The 24,768-nt window shown below is 44.5% G+C and overlaps 1 non-coding gene and 1 pseudogene across 1 annotated transcript; one reads left to right on the top strand and one right to left on the bottom strand.

Annotated features, from left to right (window-relative positions):
• Nucleotides 1-3,907: 3,907 nt before the first annotated feature.
• Nucleotides 3,908-4,025, bottom strand: LOC133370079 (5S ribosomal RNA; annotated as a pseudogene).
• An 11,381-nt stretch (nucleotides 4,026-15,406) lies between these two features.
• LOC133370123 (U1 spliceosomal RNA) lies at nucleotides 15,407-15,564 on the top strand. Its single transcript, XR_009759075.1, has one exon. It is a non-coding gene; the product is annotated as a U1 spliceosomal RNA (small nuclear RNA).
• The last annotated feature ends 9,204 nt before the right edge of the window (nucleotides 15,565-24,768 follow it).

The raw sequence follows: 24,768 nt of genomic DNA, 5'->3' as shown, positions 1-24,768 counted from the left end.
GATGCTGCTGGGACCCTGCTCTCAAAAAAGTAAGGGGTCTATGATCCCCCCCCATGATCCCAGGCAACTACACCCCTGTCACTGAACTATGGAAAGGTACAGTCAAATGTTTTCATAGATAAAATGTATGTGATTGCCGAAAATCCATATGCATTATAGCAGGGGTGGGGGCAGTAGTGTAGTGGCAAATTCAGAAGTGCAGGGTCCCTTCATGTCAGTCACAGCCACGACTCCTCCCCCTTTTTCTGCTATGGGGTTGAGAATGAGATCACTGTTAATGCCATCTTCCCCAACAACAGACATCCCCAGGAGCAAATAAGCATGAAAAAGGAGAAGTTGTTGAGAAGAGTCTTCTCAGTGACTGGCTTAGCTGCTTTCATTCTGATTGGCTCTAAACAGCAGGTATAAACAAGGAAACAAGTTAGAAGAGTCTTCTCCCCTTTCATGCTGATTGGCTTATAGGATGCTGGGGATATAAGGACCCTGCTGGGACTCTGCTCCCCAAACAATAAGGTGTCTAAGACCCGCCCAAGACCCTGGATGATTACACCTTGGGGGGGGGGAATAATGTATCAAGAGATGAAATCTTCAGTCCTTCTTTCTATGCTTGTGGCTGCAGAAAGTGCCAGTCCTCTCCACCTGCCTTAGAACAGAGGGAGGGATCAAGCAATTCCTATTCAGAATTGCTGAATAGATTTGCATGCGCTCTATCATAGGTCTGCCCCATGTCACGTTTTGCAGATTTAAAAGAGAAGTGCATGGAAAATCTGCAGTTCATCCCCCCGCCATAAAATATGCTTTTTTTGTGCACTAGAAAACACACACCCCTGAAACTGCACTGTAAAATCTGAAGTGTGTAATCCAGTCTGCATATAACCTTGGGACTAGTGCATGAAGTCAGTTCACACTAAAACGCAGACCACATATGTTTCTCTTCTCTCCATGTGTAGCGTTCACCCAGCAACCTTCTTCAGTTAAAGCTCTGTCCATGTGACAGAGCTTCTACTCCAGAGCACCCTGGGAAAGCCTCAGGCTTTCCAAAACACAGGAAGGGAAGTTGCCTTTATGCCATCTTTTCTGGGAGAGCTTGCAGCTCCTGCATGGCAGGAAGGAGCAATTGTTGCTAATCATTAGTGTGGAGAGCCTGTGTTTTGCTTCTGTGATGGAACAGCTGCTCTCTTCATGGGAGGGATGTGTCATTCAGTCACAGGTGTTGCGCCCAGGGGGCTCCCTCTGGCATTTTTGTCTACAAGGCTGTAATAAATGCAAAAGGTTTTGTCATTTACCTTTGCCTCTGATTTCCTGTAAATTATATAAATAGTCTCTGCCAGGATTTGCAGTGGCATTTCTGTGCCTGGATCCTGCTTGGCTTCCTCTTTGGCCTGGTTGCCAGGGGCTGCCAGGACTAGAATTGGGATCCAACAGATGAGTTTAGTGCTGCCTCTTGTAGCAAGCACATCGAAATGCAATGCAAGTTTTTGTTAGCTTAAAAAAGGGACAGGTTGCTTCCAACTGAGGATAGGCGAGAAATTTTGTTCAGTTCGCATTTCAAGCCAAACCTATCCAATTCACATCTTCTGAAACAATATGAGAACCAAAACACAGCCGTCCTTCGAAATTTGTACTTATTCAAATTTTGCAGTTGAGTTCACCAAACAAACAAGGTTTACAAAAATGAATATCCCTACTTCCGGCTACGTTTTACTCATAGTAGACCCACTGAAATTATTGGACATTATTAACTTAGGTCTGTTAATTTCAATGGTTCTACTCTGAGTAAAATTTGGATGCTACCTATTGTTATTGTTTTATAAAAGAAAATATTAGTTAATGTAGACTATGCAATAATATTTTTAGGCTTTCCTTTAAAGCCATTTATTTATTTTACCTTGCTTTTCAGTTGAAAAAGGCTCTCAGCGACTTAGAATGATCAGTAATAAGCCTTCAGGCTTATAATCTAAAAGACATAGCACAAAAGAAAAAGGGATGAGGGGGAAAAGCAAAGACAGGCACTAGTTTTTAGTTGCCTACTGTGAGAACAGGATTAGTTGGGCCTGGGGTCTGATCTAGCACAGCTCTTCATATATTCTTATGTTAGGGATGATGGGAGTTGCAGTTGAACCACATCTGGTAAGTATTAGTTCCCCTCTGTTGTTCTAGATTCTGGACCATCAGGAGTCAACAAGGACAAGGACAAAGACAATGCATGTGAGCACTGCATAGGTGGAACAAGATTAAAAAGTTGGGGGGGGATGTGACTCAGTGGTGCACCTTGGACAGCTCCTGGAAAGTTCAGACTAAAACCCAGAGTGGATTCCATTGCCCCACTGACATGGAGCCACCAGCCAGCACTGGCATGACTGCCTTAAACAGGCCCGCCTTTGTAAAGACAAAATCACTCTCTCACACACACATGTTGTGTTGAGGAATGTTGTTCTTTGCTTCCTTCAGTTGCCCATTTCAAATCTCTTGGCACCACCTTTTCTATACGCGTCTTGAGCTGCAGGCATCCTTTTGCTACCGCTGTGTGAACAGAGGATCTGCTATTATCTGGCAGCTTCTTAATGACTCCTTACTTGGGGAGTAAGCCCCGCTGAGCTCCACGGGAGTTAATCCCAAGCCAGAGCACTGAGGATTGCTGCCTTAACCTGGCTGCCTCGATTTCTGTGCCACTGTTTGGCAGGCATTATGCAACTAGCAAAGAAAAACTACTCAGATGATGGAGGGTTGTTTTTGTTTTGGAATGAGGGGGATATTGGTGCCGCTCGCTTGCTATGGCGCCTCTGCAAATCCCTCCCGGTCCCTGGACTCTTGACCCAGTGCGCTGAATGGCTCCCTTGCAGTCATTGTTCAGGGAGGTATGAAAGATTTTGAGTGCAGACTATAGAAAGGGAAAAGGGTAAAATGAAAACAAAAAGCTATGTATAAAAGACGGAGACCACAAGATAAATTGAAGAAAGCAAAGGCATGTTATTACTTTGAAGCAGAATCCCAGGGGTTGAGCCGAACGTGATATCCTGATATTATCTCACCAGTCTTTCAGCGTCTAAAGATGTCCCGGTTCATCTCTCCAGGGTCCAGAGCATCCGGCCTGCCAATCAGTGTCTGTCGGAAGAGAAGCTGGAAGGCCAATTTCCAACTGACACTCCCACTTCTTATAAGCTTTCTTTACTAGATGTTTAGTCGCTGCCCAGAAAGAAAAACAAAGTCGGGTGACACCTTAAAGGCTAACACACTGATTTTGACAAAAGCTTTCCTGGACTACAATCCACTTCATCAGGGGCATGCACAAAGCATTGTGCTGAGTCACAGCTATATAATACATGCACATGGGTTTGGTGTTGGTGGAGGAATGGTCAGCAGTGAAGTCAGAGGAAAATGAAATGCAGAAAGTGCAAAGACAGTATGGACTGTCTTCAAGTCAATCCCGATTTATGGCGACCCTATGAATAGCGTTTTCATGGTAAACAGTGTTCAGAGATGGTTTACCATTGCGTTCCTCTGAGGGTGAGAGGCAGTGACTGGCCCAGGGTCACCCAGTGAGCTTCATGGCTGTGAGGGGATTCCAGACCTGGTCTCCCAGGTCGTAGTCCAACACTCTAACCACTATGCCACACTGGCTCTCCAAAGTCAGTATAATTATTCACTAATAGGCAAAAAACCTTGAGGTTTAAGAACGTACCTATAGCCCACAGATATTTCTATCAAACTTTAAAAAGCAGGGAAATTGGGCAGCTATAGTGAATGCACCAGGGGAGCAGGAGACCTGACCTCCTCTCTGAGATGTTGTTGTTATATGCCTTCAAGTCGATTATGACTTATGGCGACCCTATGAATCTTTTTGGATACATCCAAGGGTTTTCATGGTAAGATGTATTCAGAGGTGGTTTACCATTGCCTTCCTCTAAACCTACGGCACACGGTATTCCCAGGTGGTCTCCCATCCAAATACTAACCAGGCCTGACCCTGTTAGCTTCAGAGATCAGACGAGATCAGGCGTGTTCAGGGATGTATGGCCACAGGCCTGACTGCCCTACAAATTTGTAAAAATGCAAACACAATTTGGGTTGATCTTTCACAGTCCACTTCCTGTGTAGCTTGGAAGAATTTGGTAACATGTGCCTCTGAGCATATGGGGAGTGGTGGCAACACCTGCCATCTCCAAAGATAGAGAATTACATTTCTGTATGTTTGTTGGTGTTCTTTTGCTTCTTTCCTGTGTTACTATTGTTTCTACAGAGAATCTAATCTAGACAATTTTATTTCCCTCATTATTCATTCTACAAACCTGTATCAAATTTATTTTTATTAATTTCAAAGCCTTTTTATTTATCAATGTCATATGATGGCGAAGACAGCCTTTCGTGTTTCAAATTGGAGGTTATGTTCTATTTCTATTTTGGGTGCATTAACAATTGAATCTGAAACTGCAGTTTGATGTAAAATCAGACCAATTACAATATGTTGCTACTTAAGCAATGACTCTAGCTGTTGGAAAAAACAAACTTGGCATGCCCAAGATGCATGTTTTCAGCCTGCTGTGTTTAAACCACTTCATTTAAAGAAAGGTAGGCATAGTCAATTAAAAACATAGAACACACCTAGAAATTGACTAGAATATGTTTCACCTCCACTGTTTTATCTTGTGCAAACTGAGACACTCTAGTTGTCCACTGGAGACAATTCTGCAGAATAGTCAGTGCCATTTCCACAACTGTTTTTGGAGTTTTTTAGTGTATATTTTGCAAAGTGTTGCAGTGCTTCACATATTCACAGAAACAGAAGCAAAATAAACTGATTTACTGTAGGAAACTTCACTAAAATTGCAAAGTAAATCAAACATATTTAAAGTGACTATCTGAACTACATCAACTATCTTAATATTGTTGCTTCATCCCTGCTAAAACAAGATCAGCACACCACGTCTTCTTTCTATTGTTTGGGCTGATTGCAGGTGTTGCCACCACTCACCATATGCTCAGAGGCACGTTACCAAATTCTTCCAAGCTACACAGGAAGTGGATTGGACTGTGAAAGACCAACCCAAATGGTGTTTGCATTTTGACAAATTTGTAGGGCAATACGATATCTCAGAGAGGAGGTCAGGTCTCCTGCTCCCCTGGTGCATTCACTATAGCTGCCCAATTTCCCTGCTTTTTAAAATTTGATAGAAATATCTGTGGGCTATAGGTACATTCTTAAACCGCAAGTTTTTTTTGCCTATTAGTGAATTTCTCTGCTTTTTAATCCAGGAGGTAAGAAATGGGATCCTTTACAAGTTTGCTGAGAATGGATTGATCATTTGCATCATTATTGAGTTCAATGGGATTTACTCCTCTGCAATCATGGTTAGGATCGGTAAAACTGACCATATGGGGAGGGGGGAGGGGAGAGGAGAGGGAAGGAGAAAGGGAGATGAGGGGGGAGTGGAAGGAGGGGGAAGGGGAAGGGGAAGGAGGGGATTGGAAGGGGAGCGGCAAAGGAAGGGGGAGGGAAGAGGCGAAAGGGAGGTTTTGTGAGGGAGGAGGAGGGGAGGAAAGGTTTGGTTATTTGCATGCTTATTGAGTTCAGTGGGATTTACTCCTGTGCAATCATGTTTGAGACAGGTAAAACTGACCATGGGGAGGAGGGGGAAGGGGAAGGAGGGGATTTGAAGGGGATGGGGAGGGAGAGGCAAATAAGGGGGAGGGAAGAGGCAAGAGGGAGATGATAGGAGGGAGGAGGAGGGAGGGTGGGTTTGATCATTTGCATACTTTTTGAGTTCAATGGGATTTATTTCTTTGTAATCATGTTTAGGATAGGTGAAACTGACCTGAGGGAGAGGCAAGGAGGGGAGGAGGGGGAGGGGGAAGGGAGGAGTTTGGGTGGGTGGGCACTGGGCAGAGGGGAAGCCCCTTTCCTTTCCAAAAAAACAGTGTGAACAGTATATTGCTTTTCAGTGTTTCCCCTACCTTTCTATTTTACAGCAGGTACATGGAGCCTCCCACCCAAATTTAAACCAAAACTGTTACTGGCCACATCCACACCAGGCCTTTATTTCACTTTACACAGTCCTGGCTTCTCTCAAAGAATCCTCGGAAGTGTAGTTAGTGAAGGGTGCTGAGAGTTGCTAGGAGAAGCCCTGTTCTCCTCACAAAGCTTCAATCAGAGTGGCTGACTGTTAAACCACTCCGGCCACTGGAGTTCTGTCAGGGGAACAGGAGTCTCCTCTCAGCACCCTTCACAAACTACACTTCCCACATTCTTTGGGGGAAGCCATGGCTGTCTAAAGTGAAATAAACATCTGGCGTCAGTGCGGGCCCCCTGATTAAGAACATAAGAACATAAGAACATAAGAAGAGCCTGCTGGATCAGGTCAGTGGCCCATCTAGTTCAGCATCCTGTTCTCACAGTGGCCAACCAGGTGCCTGGGGGAAGCCCGCAAGCAGGACCCGAGTGCAAGAACACTCTCCCCTCCTGAGGCTTCCGGCAACTGGTTTTCAGAAGCATGCTGCCTCTGACTAGGGTGGCACAGCACAGCCATCATGGCTAGTAGCCATTGATAGCCCTGTCCTCCATGAATTTGTCTAATCTTCTTTTAAAGCCGTCCAAGCTGGTGGCCATTACTGCATCTTGTGGGAGCAAATTCCATAGTTTAACTATGCGCTGAGTAAAGAAGTACTTCCTTTTGTCTGTCCTGAATCTTCCAACATTCAGCTTCTTTGAATGTCCACGAGTTCTAGTATTATGAGAGAGGGAGAAGAACTTTTCTCTATCCACTTTCTCAATGCCATGCATAATTTTATACACTTCTATCATGTCTCCTCTGACCCGCCTTTTCTCTAAACTAAAAAGCCCCAAATGCTGCAACCTTTCCTCGTAAGGGAGTCGCTCCATCCCCTTGATCATTCTGGTTGCCCTCTTCTGAACCTTTTCCAACTCTAGAATATCCTTTTTGAGATGAGGCGACCAGAACTGTACACAGTATTCCAAATGCGGCCGCACCATAGATTTATACAACGGCATTATGATATTGGCTGTTTTATTTTCAATACCTTTCCTAATTATCGCTAGCATGGAATTTGCCTTTTTCACAGCTGCCGCACACTGGGTCGACATTTTCATCGTGCTGTCCACTACAACCCCGAGGTCTCTCTCCTGGTCGGTCACTGCCAGTTCAGACCCCATGAGCGTATATGTGAAATTAAGATTTTTTGCTCCAATATGCATAATTTTACACTTGTTCATATTGAATTGCATTTGCCATTTTTCTGCCCATTCACTCAGTTTGGAGAGGTCTTTCTGGAGCTCTTCGCAATCCCTTTTTGTTGTAACAACCCTGAATAATTTAGTGTCATCAGCAAACTTGGCTACTTCACTGCTCACTCCTAATTCTAGGTCATTAATGAACAAGTTGAAAAGTACAGGTCGCAATACCGATCCTTGAGGGACTCCACTTTCTACAGCCCTCCATTGGGAGAACTGTCCGTTTATTCCTACTCTCTGCTTTCTGCTTCTTAACCAATTTCTTATCCACAAGAGGACCTCTCCTCTTATTCCATGACTGCTAAGCTTCCTCAGAAGCCTTTGGTGAGGTACCTTGTCAAACGCTTTTTGAAAGTCTAAGTACACTATGTCCACTGGATCACCTCTATCTATATGCTTGTTGACACTCTCAAAGAATTCTAATAGGTTACTGAGACAGGACTTTCCCTTGCAGAAGCCATGCTGGCTCTGCTTCAGCAAGGCTTGTTCTTCTATGTGCTTAGTTAATCTAGCTTTAATTATACTTTCTACCAGTTTTCCAGGGACAGAAGTTAAGCTAACTGGCCTGTAATTTCCGGGATCCCCTCTGGATCCCTTTTTGAAGATTGGCGTTACATTTGCCACTTTCTAGTCCTCAGGCACGGAGGAGGAGGACCCAAGGGACAAGTTACATATTAGGCAAGCCCAGCAGCTGAGAGTCTGGTTTTTAGAACAGTGACAGCTGGTTCTTACTGAGCATGCCCATCATTATCATTGAGTTCAATTTAACATTTCTTAAATTAATTAAAAATCAGCCAGGCTTTTTTTAGCTTTTAAACTGCAGAAAATGAAGGTCAGAGTATGGGGCAAGATCAGTAATAGAATTACAGGTACTCTGTGAAAATGGCTGATTTTTAATTAATTTCAGCAAACTATAAGAACTCTGACAAATTATGAGAACTCTCTCTTTACACTTTGAACTCTCGATTCTCTGTGACTGTTTTGTGCATCACCATGAAAATTTAGAGCGTTGTTAAGCAAATGTTTCTGAGTTCAGGACTATAAGTTTTGTAAGGTTTTGTTTTGAAATGAGCTTATGGGAAGCATCAGAATGGCATGGGAGATATTTTCAATTTAACATTGCAGAATGCAAAAAATCTACACTGGCTATAGTATACAACCACTCTCGTGGCAGTATAATACATAATTAACGGGAGTCAATCACAAAGCAGTTGCTGATAACCCAGACATCCTGGCATTGGTAAGCAAATTAATACATGTAATGTGATAAAAGTCCTTTATCTCAACTGAGTCCACAATGAACCATTGAACCTTTGGACTAATTATAATTCAGTAATTTCACATTGCAGTCTCCCTTTGAAGTTCCTTTGTTGAAATATGACTTTAAATGTCAGAGTGTTCTGGGACGTTGAAATATTCTACCACTTGTGTTTGAATATTGTCATTTTTAATCAGGTTTATGCCCATTTATTATTTGGCAAAGCAGTTCTCCAACCAATGTTTACAAAAGCATACGTTAGGGGAAAGCATGCATAAAAATGAATTTATGAGTGAAAATAAGATAGCAACATGCATTATATAAAGGAAAATTGCTTTCAAAAATGTGTATAGTAGTCAAAAATGCATACAAAAATGTGTTTATTAGAAGTTCTCACTAAAATGCTGATGAATTTTCATGAGATTTTTTTAAAATTCAAATTGCTCCCAAAATGTGGAGAACTGAATTTAAGATTGGAAAAACAAGAAATGGAGAGAACCAAAACTGACAGATCCATCCCTAACCAGGATAAACAAATCTGACCTTGCAAGGGGGGAGGGAGGGCTGACTGAAGACAGGAGATGCTTCTAAGCTTTTGATTATGGCTTTTATTAGGAAATTATGAATTCTGTACTTTTTTTCTGTTTTGATGTGATCCTCCTTAGGAGGCTTAACCCTGAAAGGTGACACAACATTCTGAAATAAATAACAAGGGCCATATCCAGCATTCTCTGTCTGCTAGTGCAAGGGCTAGCACAACAGCGGTGCTAATGGAAGCTCATTGCAAAACAGATAGCACAATCTATTGTACAAGAAAACCACCAGCAACCTGCTTATGCATTCTTTTGTGCAACAATGTCCTGCTAGTGCAAAAATATTTTGCCGCGGAACAAGTATTCTGCTAACTGACTTTAATGATGGAACAGCATTCCTGTCGAGATATGGCTGGCACCCACTAACTGCACTTTCCAGAAACGATTGTATTTTTGTGCCGAAGAGCTTGCTCAAGGGGATGAATGGGTCTCTGCCATGGAAGTGCTTTGCTTTGTTTTTAAATATACCTGCTTCTTTGTGTGTTTTAATTGGTTTTTGATGTTTTTATTGTACATCACCTTGAGATGCTTGTATAGAACATGATTAATAAATTATATTACTACTTCTACTACTGCTGCTACTACATTGGATACAACCCTAGGTAAATAAATTATTGGGTTTAAATATCATTAGACTTGTGCGAACAGCACTCTCCCAGAGATGCAACATATTCAAGAGATCTTTGCAATCATCTAGCTATTTCCTGAGTTTGTCCTTGATACTATTAATTGTATTTGTGTTTTGTGAAATTAAAAAAAGAAAAGAAAAGGGGACTATGGAAGACTCTCATTGTCCACAACACATAGATGCCAGAAGGGTGATTTATTTTGTTTTATTTTTAACCAAGATTGCCATGCATTGCAATCTTGTGCATGCTTACTTGGAGGTAAGTTCCACTGTATTCAAGGGCAGAGGAATCCAAATTCTGGCCAGGGAGCATCCAACACCATGCTACTTGCACCAGCCAGGGCAGAACTTGGCAGTGGTGCAGTTTCATTGTTTTGCTGTGTCAGTTCTAGGCTGGTGCAACTGAGGAGCCTGGATATTGTCCCTCTCCAAGGAATGGACCAGTTTAGGATCCAGTGGGCCCATGGCCAGCCCTGTTCTGCCTTGCCCCCCAAAAGAGCAGATACAGAGAACCAGACATCACAGTGTACAGGGAGAGAGATTTTGTTACGAAGCTTTTTTTTTTTTTTTTAAAGACTAGTGGTTTGTAATCACCCTAAGAATTCGTGTGTAATGTGCCCCTATGTTCTACTGTTTCAATTCAATTTCACTAAAATTTCATACTTCTAGTCAGTATTTCAGTGGCTTCCTATCTGAACTTGTGTTCTTGGATCACTGATTATATTTTATGTGTCCATTTGTGTCCACTAGATGTCCAAAGCTAGGACTGAATGTCCATTTGGACACACAACTATTACTTAAAAATGCCTTGAGAATCAAGGGTGTATTTGAAACCTATTAAAATCAATGGGATTTATTCAGTGGCTGGATGTTTCTAGAGCTGAGCTTGAGCTCTCATTGCCTGTATTTTATTCCTGTGGCAGACTCCCTCAGAGAACTCGCCTGCTTCTTAAATAGGTCAGTCAATATGTAAAGGGGAATTGGAACTGGCTATTGCAGGTGAGAAAAATCAGGATTTTCAGTTTCTGCTAATGCAACCCATTGGGAAAAACCATATCAAAGAAGAGGGACGGATAACCCACTTTGGTGAAAAGAGAAATAAAGGTGGGGAAAGAAGACTTTTCAGAAAAGGAAAAGAGCAAGCTGCCAATACTGTAGACTCTCCTTTTCTTCACTCAAACGGTGGCAACGGTTTTGCAGAATTTTGCTTCTATAAAAATGGCTTTGCTTTCCCTTGATCCTTTTGACGAAGGCGACACTTTTCTCCTCTCTTGCCCTGCTTCTGCTGATTAGCTGGACGAAAGGCAATGTCAGCAGGGTTTTGGGAAGGGGAGAGCTGGAGCTTTGCATTGACTTAATCCCATTAAAGCCAAACCTAACATTTTTATTTAAAGGGCTGGAAGGGTTATCTGGCTGTTTTGTTGCTCAGGATCAAGCATTTAGTACTTCCTACTCCTATCACTGGGTTGATGATTTATTTATATGCCGTCTTCCTTCAAGAGAATTGAAGGCAGCATATATCAGGTTTACAGGCACTGCCTCTTGTCCAAGCACTGATCATGTATAGATCGGCTTAGTTTCAGCAAGGCTGCTGTAGCACTTGCCTTCATACCTGGGGGCCAAATGTGGCTCCCCAGCCCTCTCTGTCTGGCCCTTGGAACCCTCCCTAGACCACCCCGTGTCCCCGGGCTATGTTCCTCACTGATCCTGTTTCATACCCCAGGGGGTTTGGGAAGGCTACAGTGCATTCTTGATCTCTGATCGGGCCTTTTCCTTGCCTGGATGGTGGATAGAGAGGGCTGCATGAGAGTATGTAGAAACTAGCCTACTGTATATGTAAAAGTTAAAATTCCATTGACTGCTGTGCCTGCTTTTGCCTCCCTAGAGATGGGGATGGATTTTGAAAAAAATTGGATTTGATACTGATTTAAAAACCAAACACCCTCATGTGTGTTCTCATGGAAGACCCATCCTGAAGTCTTCAATTTTCCATAAAAAATCTGGGTGCCATTGTGTACATAGGAAGGGCCGCAAGGGAACAGAAGGTAGGGACTGCAGACCTTCTACTCCTCCTGTTCCCAGCTTACCAGTGGCTCTGCTGGGTTTCCTGGGGAAGCACATGGTCTCCCAAGCACCCCCACCTCCTGGCTACCTCCATGATGCCAGAAAGGGCAGAAGAGGCTGCAGCCTGGGCCGGGGAGGTGGATCCCCTTCTGCAGTCGATCCTGCTTCCCTCACTCTCCTCCAAAGAGTCTACGGGGAGAGCCAGTGAGCTCATGCTGGGTCCTCTCTGAACAGCCTCTCTTCTTCCCCCTTTGAAACCTTTTTATTTCCAGAAAGAAAGCTGGCTGAGGCTTGCTCCCTGGCTGCTGGAGCCGGAAGGAAGTCAACACAAGGACTGTGCCACCCTGGACTCCTGCTGGGAGGAAGGGAGGGATATAAATCAAATAATAAACAATCTGCTAATCTGTATTGTATTAACCCTGTAAAACCCTGAAGTCTTGAACCGGATGAAACAAGGTGGCATCAGAAACAAGATGAGTCAGGAACTGCATTCAAGTTCAACAGAACGCTAGTGGTTCAGGGCCAGTAAGCGGATCCCAACCCTAGGCCTCATCCACCATTGGCAGAAGTTTGCCCAATGTCATGATCCCTTTATCCAGCCATGATCTGGACGCGGAGTCGGAGCCTGCAGGGTCACCAGATAGAGAGTTGCATCAGATTGAGGGCTTAGAGGTCACTGCTGAAGATAGGGAGACCATTGCACCTGAAGCTGTTGAACAGGAATTCCCAGAGGAACCTCCCAGATCATCAGGGCCTATAGAGCTACGGCCCAGACCCTCATGGGCACCTCCCCCTGAGCCTGAATAACCAAATGCCTCCCATCGCATGCCACCAGTCTGGCGGCACAGGGAGAACTCCAGGAGAGAGGCTATGGAACGGAGGAGGAGTGCCTGTCTTCAGACCAGAAGGTTGGTCCTTTAAGGCTCTGGAGTTCTCCATAAGGGGGTGGAGCCTGTAGGAGGTAGGCTGGAGGCAGAGGCATAAAAGGCCTGGTTGGAGCTTTCCATGGTCCTGGCAGCCTCTAGCCCAGCTGCTTTCTCTGTCGGATCCAGCACTGGACCAGAACATGACACCCAGAAGGGAATGAGCTCCTCAGGTTGAAAAAGGTTCCCTAGCCACCCCTGACCCAGAGGCAGACAGAACTCCTTCAGTTTCCTGATGCTTTTAGCCTCTTGCAGATGACACCAACCCAGGCTCCTCCTGCCCCAAAGCTCTGAGTGGCCAGTTCTTGCTGTCCAGTAACAAACAAACTAACCGGACAGATGTTCCATGAAGTGATGGCTGGGGCAAACCCACCAGTCTAGAAGTGGCCAGACATCAGGCTTTATTTTTATTAGAACCCCAAAGCCAGGTGCAAAATAATGGCTGGAGGGGAGTGGATAGGTGGAGCCAGGTGCAAAATGGAGGGTCAAGGGGGTGGAGCTGGCAGAACACAGGAAGCTGCCTTGGACTGACTCAGACCATTGGTCAGTTTAGCTCAGTGTTATCTACACTGACTGGCAGCAGCTCTTCAGGATTTCAGGCAGGGCTCTCTCTCAGCCATACCTGGAGATGCCAGGGATTGAACTTGGTACCTTCTGCATGCAAGGCAGATGCTCTACCACTGAGCTACAGTCCTTCTCAGAATTCAGGCTTGTTAGATCTATCTTGTCTTTGCTGCTAGAACCCCAAGATGTACCAACCAGAGCCAGGTTCAAAAGATACACAGTTAAAATGAAAGAATAGGGTCCCTCTGAGCATATTCTGAGCCTAGAATTTTGTTTTAAGTATCACAACAGAAAATCACAGCCCTCTCATACCAGAGTAGACTTCTGGTGAACTTATTTTTCACTTCAGCAGCCTAATTTAGGTGGTGGTGACACAAGTAATTTTGTTGCTGCTGTCGTTAAGCATTTGCCAAAAACCTTTGCCGATCTCTTGCAAATCACCCAGAGATCTACTAAGGGATCCAGATCTTCCTTCTGCCCACTGCAACAAACTGCAAGCATAAGCCATACACTGGGGGAGCCAGCATGGTGCTTATGGAATGCCCTCCTGTAGCAGCTTACCAGGAGCTGATATTGCAGCCATTTCGGCACCAAATGAAATTGCATCATTTCCTCAGGCATGTGAGATTATTCAATGTGCAGTTATTTTTAGCCTTCTCCCTTCTGTTTAACAGGGGTGTAGTCGTCCAGGGTCTTGGGGAGTGTTAGACCCCTTACCTTTCTGAGAGCAGGGTCCCAGCAGGGTCCTTACGTCTACAACATTGTATGAGCCAATCAGCATGAAAGGGGAGTGTGTTGGCCACTGAAAAGAGTCTTTTAACATGTTTCCTTGTCCTTTCCTGCTAATAGAAACCAATCAGAGTGAAAGGAGGTGAGTCAGCCACTGAGAAGACTCTTCTCAGTAGCTAACACACTCCCTTTTCATGCTGATTAGCTCCTAGGGACGTCTGCTGTTGTGGGAGAAGGCATTAACAAGGATAGAGAAACAGTATTCAAACCTGGCCATGTTATAATTGTAGAAGAGTGTATAATTTTAGAAGGGATGTAGCTGTGAGGCGGGTTGGCTGTGACTGTCATGAAGGGAGCCAGCACCTCTGAATTTGCCAATACACTACTGTTTTAAATGCCCGGTCTGGTTGGTGTTTTCATTAATTGGTTTACTGTTTTGTTAGAACCTAGGGATACTGGTAGCTGCCTTATACTAAGTCAGACCATTGGTCCATCTAGTTCAATAATATCTACACTGACTGGCAGCAGCTCTCTGGGATTTCAGACAGGGCCCTCTCCTACCACTATCTAGAGATATTGGGGACTGAACCAGGGACTTCCTGCATGCAAAGCAGACGCTCCACCCTCTGAGCTATGGCCCTTCCAAAATGATGTGGTTGTTTATAATTTCTTTGTATGTTGCATCCCGCTCTGGCATTGCTCTCAATGAAGGGTGGACTATCAATCTTTTTCATACACAAAATGAATGACTAAACAGTGGCAACTTCATACAGCCACATCATCACCCCAAAAGATCATGGGAAATCACGAGGATTTTTATACATCATAAGAACAACATGAGAATTGGCACTGAGATGCAGAATGACATGCTAGTGATGGGCTCGCTAATTAGCACATTTCAGGTGTAGTGGTTAGAGTGCTGGGCTAGGACCTAGGAGACCCAGGTTCAAATTCTCACTCATCCATGAAGCTCACTGGGTGACCCTGGACCAATCCTGGTCTCTCAGCCTTACCTAGCTTGCAGGGTTGTTGCAAGGATAAAATGGGGAGGGGGAGAACTACGTACACAACCTTGAAAGGTGGGATATAAATGTAACAATAAATAATATTTATTTTAATATTATTTAAAAATTAAGTATTAATCTTAATAATATTCCTGTTAAAAGAAACAGCAATAAATAATTATTTATAAAAGTACTTATATACTGCTGTCTTGCAAAATACAAAGGCAGTGTACAGCTACATCATTTTATTTATTTATTTAATTAATTTATATCTCATCCTTCCTCGCAGAAGGAGCCCAGGGCAGCAAACAAAACACTAAAACTCTAAAACAACTTAAAAACAGAGTTTAAAATATATTAACACAAAACATGAAAACTTTTAAAGTAATACAAAAATATACTTACCTGGCAGTGGAGACACCATGATCATGAAGGCGGTTTTCCCATGGTGCGGCTCATCCATCACACTCTGGGGGTGCTAACCCCTATGATTTCCCCAAATTAGGAAACTCAACTGCATAATGTGTGGTAGTGGGGAGTAGGCTTGTTGCCACAAAAAAAGTCTTCAAGAGATACCTGAAAGTCATAAAGGCGGATGCCTGCCAAACCTCTGCAGGGAGAATGTTCCACGGAAGGGGACGGTGACATTAAATGCTTGACGTCTAGTTGAGGCCTTTGCAAACATGAAGTGGACCCCTCCAAATACAGAACTCTTCCCCCTGACAGCCCTGCAAATAGAGGACTGCCCTTAGTAAAGTAGGGCACACAGGCACCCTGCTGCCAGCCGCAGACCCACCCACCCCATTTTTTGCAAAGCTCATTACACTTGTATCACTCCCAGAATGACTTTAACTTTCGCCACTAAAGCAATTGGCTCAAAACTGGAGGGTTGCGGGGGATGCAATTATAAACTCAGCTGGGAAGGTGCTTTGTGGGGCTGGCTCATGCCTGTTCAGTGGCATTGCTTTGTGTCTTTCTTCAGAGCAAAAAAGATGCATTTTAGTTTTGCAGTTGCGGCTTTCGTTGCCAGAAGGAAAGTGAGGCTTGGAGCTTGGGGCTGGAGGCTCCTTGTCTTTTTTCTAGGAAGTGACTATGTGTGGCTCTCTGCCAAATCTGGTTGGATCTCCCCCCCCCCGCCCCGGAACATGCAAATGCGCTCCAGGTAATAGATGAGCTGCATTGTCTGAGGTTGGCTTTGGCAGCAAAAGCTGGGAAGACAGACAGAGAAATCACTAGAGATAGCTTTGTGTGGGATTCCCTACAAATCAAGGCCAGTGTTGCCAGGCAACCGGTTGAAAGATTAGAAGACAACTGGGGACCTGGGGGGAAATCATGTGGCAGGGGTGGGTGGAAAGATTTCCCTCTCCCCCAATGTTTGTGCATGTGCTTCTTGTTAGAAACATAGGAGTGTCCACTCTGACTGACAGCAGCTCTTCAGGGTTTCAGACAGGGGTCTCTACCACCTCTACCTGAAGATGACATTGGGGATTGAACTGAGACCTTCTGCATGCAAACCAGGTGTTCTACCGTTGAGCTGTGCCCCTTCCTCAAAAAATTGGACCGTAGGAAGCTGACTTATACTGAGTCATGCCAAGGATCCATCTACCTCTACGCCAGCCATGGATAACCTCTGGCCCATGGGCCTAATTACGCCTGGAAGGCCATTTTCCTCAAACCATGCCCACCGGTGCCACACCAGACATCATATGAGGCATCAGGTGTGAGGCAAAGGAACAATTGGAAGCTTAAAGTGCACTCCTGATTGTTCTTTGACAAGTGGGGCTCCCTCTCAGGGCCAATCAGCTGTTTGGTGCTAACTGCGAGCCCCACTGGGATGGCTGCACTAGGGAGGCTCTAGGTACCAATCAGCTGACGGGCACCACTGAGACCCATTAGTTCAGAGCTTGTTATTTGAATACAAACGGCTTGCAAAACAGCCTTCAGAGTAATGGCTCTTTGCCCCCATCAGGTGATTGGCACTAAGAGCCATCACCTTCAAAGAGGTTTGGCGAGCCCCTTTCAAGTCAACCCCGTAATTGCCTGTCCGAGTTGGCCCATGGAAGCTGAGAGAAGGAAGGATCTTCACGTCTGTCCGAATCCATTTCCCCACCCCTGGTCTGCATGGACTAGCAGCGGTTTTGGACTCGAAACAGACCTAGAGATTCCGGGGGTTGAACCTGGGACCTCCTGCATGCCAGGCAGTTGCTCTAGCCATGAGCCACAGCCCTTCTCCTAAAAAACTGGGAGCAGCTCTCCAGGGTTTCAGACAGGGGCATTCCTGGCTCTACCTGGAGGGGTGCCAGGGACTGAACCTGGGAGCTTCTGCATGAAAAGCAGATGCTCTACCACTGAGCCAAGCCCCACCCCCCAAGCTACATCCTACCAGGTCAGATTATTTGTCCATCTACCCTAGAATTGCCAATTTTGACAGGCAACAACTTGCCAGACAGTGCCAGCTCTCAGGTTTGGGGGGCCTTGGACAAGATCCCATAATGTTCTCCCTCTTCTGTGCCCCTCCTCCTTTCCAAGGCACAGCTGCCCACTCACTTGCTCCCACCGGGCCAAATCCATACCACCACCAAGAAGGAGAGGGTGCTGCTGCAGTACCTCCTTCATGCTGATATGCCTTCATGCTCAGATGCCAAGTGAGCCCAGGAAGTGACAACATAGCTGATGAGAACCAAAGGTCTCGAGAGAGAGTGGCAATCATGAAGGTGTGCAAGAGTGTGTTTTTGGCAAGTGCCTAATGATACCTATCCTATGGATGGGGGAGAAATGTAATTCAGTCCGCATTTCAAGGCAAGCCTACCAAAGTCACACTTTCCAAAACAATGCACAAAACAGAACGCAGCCATCCTTTCAAATTAACACTTCTCTGAATTTTGCAATGCAGTTCTCCAGCCAAGTCATGTGTACAAAAAATGCATACACTAAGGTAATGTGCATAAACATACATCTATTAGTGAAACAAACATGTAAAAATGCATTATTTGAGGTGAAATTGCTTTGCAAAAATATGCAAAATTGCATACAAACAGGGCTGGCACCAGACAGGAGGGGTCTGTGAAGGCGGCGGTGGGAGCCATCTTGGGTGATGCCAACACACATGTCTGCAGCACCATGACACAAAGCTGCAGTGCCGCAGAAAGTTGTGCAGCCAGCCTGCACTGGCAGCGGGGGGGGGGTGTTGCCTGGGAGGGTGGCTGCCACTCCACAATCCATGCCAGCATTGGGCTGCAGGGCACATGCTCCGCAACCTGGTGCTAGCACAGATTGTGGAGTGGAGCCCCAGCAGCAAGGGTCCCTCTCAGTTCCAGGGGTCCTTGGCCAATGCCCAATCTAGCTGCCCGCTGGCTCCGGGCCTGCATACAAACATATATATTAGAAGAAATTCACACTAAAACGCTGACAAATTTTCATGAAGAGTTAAAAAAAAGAAATTGCAAACAGATGTAGAAATGTGGAGAACTGAACTTGATAGTGGGAAAGTGAGAAGCGGAGAGATACTGAAATGGAGAGAACTGCCCATCCCCACCTACCCTTGATTCCTGCTCTGTTTACTAGAGTCTGTGGCAGAGAAGAGTCCTCCCCATTACCTGCTATCTGATCCATTTAACTGGAGATGCCAGGGTTGGAAGCTGGGACCTTGTGTGTGCAAAGCATGTGGTCACCCAATGGGTGAATAGTTCTACTAACTTGAAATATTATTCAGCGGCATGGGTGGGGAACACTTTTCAGCTCGTGGGCTACCTTCTGTCCTGGGTAACCTTGCGAGGACCCACATGCTGTCCCATCCAGAGCCGAAAGAATAAGGCTGGAGCGTGTGTGCAAGTAAATCTCATTTTATTAGAGTAATAGATACATCAAAAGCATTGCGCTTCATAGGGACCCTACTCTAACTCACTAAAGTCCCTAACTATATTCTAGACATGCTCTGCAGCGTGTGAAGGAAGTTGACTCAACGACACCCCCCTGGGAGCGGCAGGCTTATATAGGAAATGTTTTCGAACGTAATCTCTGACTCCTTCGTAATTCTTGTCTTTGCCCCGTCCGTTTCTCGCGGCGACGGGAGCGAGGAGACAGGGGGCGTGCATCCAACAGCTCATCTGAAGACACCTGCTGCCGAGCAACAGGCTCGAGGTCAGGGGGCGGTGCCACACTGGAATCCTCCTGGGAACTGCTTGGAAAACGAGGAGCTGGCACTAACTCTGAAGCTTCCCCCCACAAGTTCTCTGCATCAACTGGGGGCGGTGCGCTCGGCTCCTCGGAAAGGGCGTCACTCGTGGGAACTGGCTGGAGAGCAGGCTGCCCCCCTCCCGCACGATCCTGCTCAGACACAACAATCCCCAACTCTGCTTCTTCTGGCTGCGGAGGTGCCTGAAACTCATGTCTTCCCCCTTCCTGTCCCTTCTGAGTTGGCTGCAGCGCAACACATGCCAGTGGTGGTAAGGCCAGAGGCAAAAGTGGGTGGAGCAACAAATGTAAATTTTATCTTTATACAATAGGCTAGTTTCAGCATGCACTCACCTACGCCCTCTATCCAGACAAGCAAGAGACATTATCAGACTTCAAGGATACATGACAGCCAAGAAAAGACACTTGAGGTGCAAAGCAAGGCTAGTGAAGGGTGTTGCGTGGGGAGAGCCTGTGTGGCCTAGGGAAGGCAGTTCTGAGGACCATATTTAAAATCCTGGAGGGCTGAATTTGGCCCCTGCATCTGAGGTTCCCCACCCCAATCTATGGTCACACACAAACAGGAAGGGCTTTATGGCTAACAAAGTGGAATTGTTACATTTTTAAAAATAAGACATTTATAGCCACAAGGATAATTCATAGATTGCTTCTCCTCCTAGAAATGCGAAAAGGTTTCATCCCTAGTTCTGAGGAAGCCTTTCATAATACAAAGTTACAATACTGGTGAAATAGTATGTTGATAAAAGTTTGTTTAAAAAAATAGATTAACTACACTGGATCCCATTAATATTTCCGCCCCGGTGGCTCCAAAGGGATTTGCTGGAATGGCTGCACTGCTGTATGATGTTTCATCTCCAGCCTTAGGCCTTGTTTGTTCAGATGATTGCAGTGTTGGTCCCAGGAAATGAAAGAGATGCAACAAGCATCTTTCTACTGGAATAACTTTTCTCACTGAGAAAGTAGAAGCTGTTTGGTTCACTAAGCCCCTACTAGTGCTGTAGCCAGAGTGGAGGGCACCAACCCATCTGGATTACTGATTGCCTATGATCATTATTTACTTTATAGAGCTTTATCAATGTGTGTGGTGCCTTACAGAGAAACAGGTCTCTGCCCAGAGAAGCTTACACATTTACCCTCTTACCCTGGCTTTTGACACCTGAAACACGTGTTTTCAGGACCCACCCTATTCATGTGACTGACATTTGTTTTAAACTGTTTTTAATATTGAATTTGAAATGGTTGTAACCCACTTGTGACACTGGCTGGTTGAAGGGCAGTTGATAAAATTATCATCATCATCATCATCAACAACAACAACAACAACAATTTCTTTTAGAAACAGAGCCTTCTCAGTGGTGTCTCTATATTTGTGGGCTTCTTCTGGGAGGAAGGGCGGGATATAAATTTAATAAATCCATCCCAAGGGATATACATCTGGCCTCTTCCTTATCAGCTGTAAATGGGCTTAGCAAACCTCTTTTCTTTGGCTTTGCTTTCAGCTGAAAATGCTATGTCAGATGTTTTATGGTTTACAGTATACTATTCCTGTCTCAGTTTTCAGTTGTTTTATTGGATGTGCTGGGCTGGGCTACAGAGTGTTACAGACTGTTGCTTTAGGTTTATAATCATAATGAATTAATTTTCAGTTCAATTTTGCATGAAAGATTACCCATCAGTATGCGAACTAAAGAACTTATTGATTGATTGAGTAGTGTTGAGATCCCGCCTTTTTTCTGTGATGGAACCCTCGATGGCATACACGTGGTTCCCAGGCAATCACCCGTCCAGTCACTGACCAGACTCAGACCTGCTTAGCTTCAGCAACATAACGGCTTCATGTGCCTTGAGATCATGCCCAGGGACTTCCATGCTGGTTAATCGGGCCTCAGACAGAGCATACTTGAGGTTTCAGAGTCCTTCAGTCCACAGAGCCCATAGCATTGACACCAGCCCCTCATGGCATCCCTATGTCAATGGACTGCAACAATACCCATAGAGGAATGGTGACCTATGCCATCTTTAAGATCTGGGAGCTATGGGTCACACCACACCCACAAAGCATTATGGGTAGATGGGGAGCAACATGAAGGGAAGTGGAAGTGAAAAAAATTGGGACAAAGGAGAGTAGAATTGTAAGTTTCACCATGTACGAGGGGTTCTGTGGCTCTATTATATAAGGCAGGGGTGAGGAACATCAGGACTGGGGGCCAAATGCAGCCCTCCAGGCCTTGCTTATTTGACCCTCAGGACTGTCTCCAGGCCTGTCTAATCTCCAGGCCACACATCCCTCCTGCAGGCTACACCCTCCTTGAGTGCTTTTGCCTGGCTGGAATGCATCCTTGAACAGTGATCATCCCTCTTGCCTGTCTGGATAGAAGATGCCCTTGTGGGCGAGTGTGTGCTAGGAACCGCTCACTATTTATTTATTTATTTATTTATTTATTTATTTATTTATTTATTAGTCGCCCATCTGGCTAGTTGTCCAGCCACTCTGGGCGACATACAAGATAAAAAACAATACATTAAAATGTTAAAATTTAAAACCATAACAGTAACAACCTAACCCACCCCAAAAGCCTGGCAAGGCTGTAGTCTACTGTACAAAGGCAAGAGTCACATCCATGACTTTGCTCACCTTCACCTCTGGCCCTGTCCACTGCTGGCATGTGGCCCCAGGAAAGTTGCCCACAAGACAATATGGCCCTTGGGTTGAAAAAGGTCCCCCACCCCTGATATAAGTGATGATTTCAGGTGCAGTTGTGGCCACCATCAAAGCCTGATGGGAGCTTCTGCATCTGCTGAAATTTCCCCCTCCTGCACAAATGCCTTAAATGTACAGAAGCCACAGTCTTATTGAATCTGTCAACTCTAATGGAGAGAAAGGAGGAACTATGTGGTTTTGGTGAGGATGTCAAGGCCTCTGATTACCAGCAGTCTGCCCAGGAACCTCCTAATTTTGAGACTGATTCCAAGCTTTGATGCACCATGACATCTAGAGACTTAATGGGTTGAAAATGAAAGCATTCACTTCTCCCAGTTTACATTTTGTACTAGAAAGCTAGAATCAGTGCTCTAGGCAAAGCCCTCGAGCTTTTGGACATCTCCTGCTTTGTAATGCAAAGTGGGAAGTCCTTGCTCCACTCACAAGAGGGCAGTACTGTACAGGGACACACTGTTCAATCTGCCATTATTTTTTGTAGACCCATCCAATGAAGCCACAGGCTTGCAGAAAGTTCAATCCTTTCCACTTGACCTGCTTATATGATTAACTTTCCCTGGGTATTTCTAGGGCTGCCACTTAAAAGAAAAAGTGGATCTGCTCTTGTGCTTTTAATAACAGTCTGAAACACAGATTCCCACCACACACACACCCTGTAACTGCTTTATGTCCATGCCAGGAAAAAAGTATAATTGCTTAATTTCTGCACATTGAGCTACTGGTAAAGGCACAGATTGGCAACTTTATAGACTTTATTTCTTCTTATTATTTATTTACCAGATTTATATCCTGGTTTTTGGCTGCAAGAGTCTCCAAGGCGACTTACAATATAGAGTAAAAACTCACAAACACAAATCACAGTGCTATCACAATACAACACAAAAGAGCCATGAGTTTAAAAAACCCAGAGCAAAGCTAACACTGTAACCCTATATACACTTACTTGGGAGTAAATACTATTGAATAAAATGGAACTTGCTTCCAGTGGCGTCACTAGCGTTGGTGTCACCTGGTGCGGTAACTCATGGTGTCACCCCCATGGATCTCCTCCCGTATCAGACCATACAGAATCCTTAGTAATGTTTTTTGTACTAATGTTACTCATAAATCATAATTCCCATATATCACTGAATGTAATGGCAATAGTAGTGACATAAACAACTAGTAAAATTAAAATTACACCTTTAAATTACAATATCATACGCACAGCCCAAATTCTTGCTCTTATTACTAATGGGAGTTAATTATCTTGCATATGCCCATAGTAAATTTTCAGATACTTTCAGACCCTCAGCAATTTTCAAGTGGTCTATGTAGAAGAAAGGTTTGGAAACCCCTGGAATAAGACATCTGCTTATGTCCCTATGCTGCTCTCTCCCCTCATTTAGGTGCCTGGGATGCATGCGTGTGGACACACCTCCTTAGAATTACAGAAAGTGATTCTTAATAATAAGTCTCCAGACACAAAGTTACATAGGTATTTATCAGTTGTTTAGTAGAAAATTCAGAGCTGCAGGGTCCCTTCATGATAGTTACAGCCACATACACCCTTTTTTGCTCCTGGATTAAGAATGAGATCTTTGTTAATGCATTCTCTCACAACAACAAACATCTCTAGGAGCCAATCAGCATGAAAGTGGAGAGCGTTAGCAACTGAGAAGAGTCTTCTCAGTGGCTGACTCACCTCCTTTCACTCTGATTGGCTCCAATCTGCAGAAAAGGCAAGGAAGCCTATTAGAAGACTCTTCTCAGTGACTAACACACTCCCTTTTCATGCTGACTGTAGGATGCTTGGAGACATAGGGACCCTGCTCCCAAAAAAGCAGAGGGACTAAGATCCCCTGGGCAACTACCCTTCTGGTGCTTATGGACATGACCGTAATATATTTTGTGACGTGCAAGTTCGACATTATTTATTAAGCGTGTTTAGGATTACACAGATGGCATTCCCAAATATGTACTTTCACACAGATTTTGGTTTTCCATAACACAATGTTTGTCCAAGCCTCCACACTTGGGGGGGGGCACTACTTGCACACCCCTTCCATAAGCACATCAAAGTTGGATACACACCTGAACCAAGACCCAGACAACAGTGCACTCAAAACAAAAAGGTAATTACAGTGGCTGAGTAGATCTTGTACAGTGGTTATACTGACTAGGCAGCCACTGTCCTTCACATTTTACAAAATATTTTTTCCTATATAAAGATTAAATTTCTGTGTATGAAAAAGTAATATATGAAGTGGTCTCAATAGTGAGAAAAGTAAACAAGTGAATGGTGATCCAAATGTTTTTCATTCTCACGTTATGAAGCTAGCTGCCAGATGATGTATCACCTTCCCTACACATGCAGCGTAGACTGAAAAAACAGCACCCAAGCCACCATTCAATACGTGCACGTGTTCTTTCCAACATAAATCTACAGGTCTCAAAAAGTAATGTGTGACAAAGTCCTCAAACACCTTGTAACATGCCTCAGACACAGTCTCTTGTTCTACCAGCATGCCTTCACACCATCACTTTGTCAAAACATAAGGATAGGTAAATTGCTTTTAGGGAGGTTCACAATTATGATTTCCTATTTATTTAATCTAAAAATATTTAAAATACATAAAAACAGCCAGGGGAAGATATTGGAGAAATATAAAATAAATACAAATTAAAAAAGGGGGGGGGAGGTGAAGAGACCTTAAATGTGCTACTCACCATCTCTCAGCCTATCCTCCCCTCAGGATGAAAACAATGGAGAACCATGACCACCCTCAGGAAGAAGGGCACACTTAAAATGTAGAGGAAAAAATCATCTACAACCATAGCGTGAAATCAAATACTTATTGGGATAC

Source organism: Rhineura floridana, chromosome 14 (genome assembly GCF_030035675.1).
Source record: "Rhineura floridana isolate rRhiFlo1 chromosome 14, rRhiFlo1.hap2, whole genome shotgun sequence".
Taxonomy (NCBI): Eukaryota; Metazoa; Chordata; class Lepidosauria; order Squamata; family Rhineuridae; genus Rhineura; species Rhineura floridana.
Note: the sequence above shows the minus strand (reverse complement) of the source record. Positions and strands in the feature narration are given on the sequence as shown.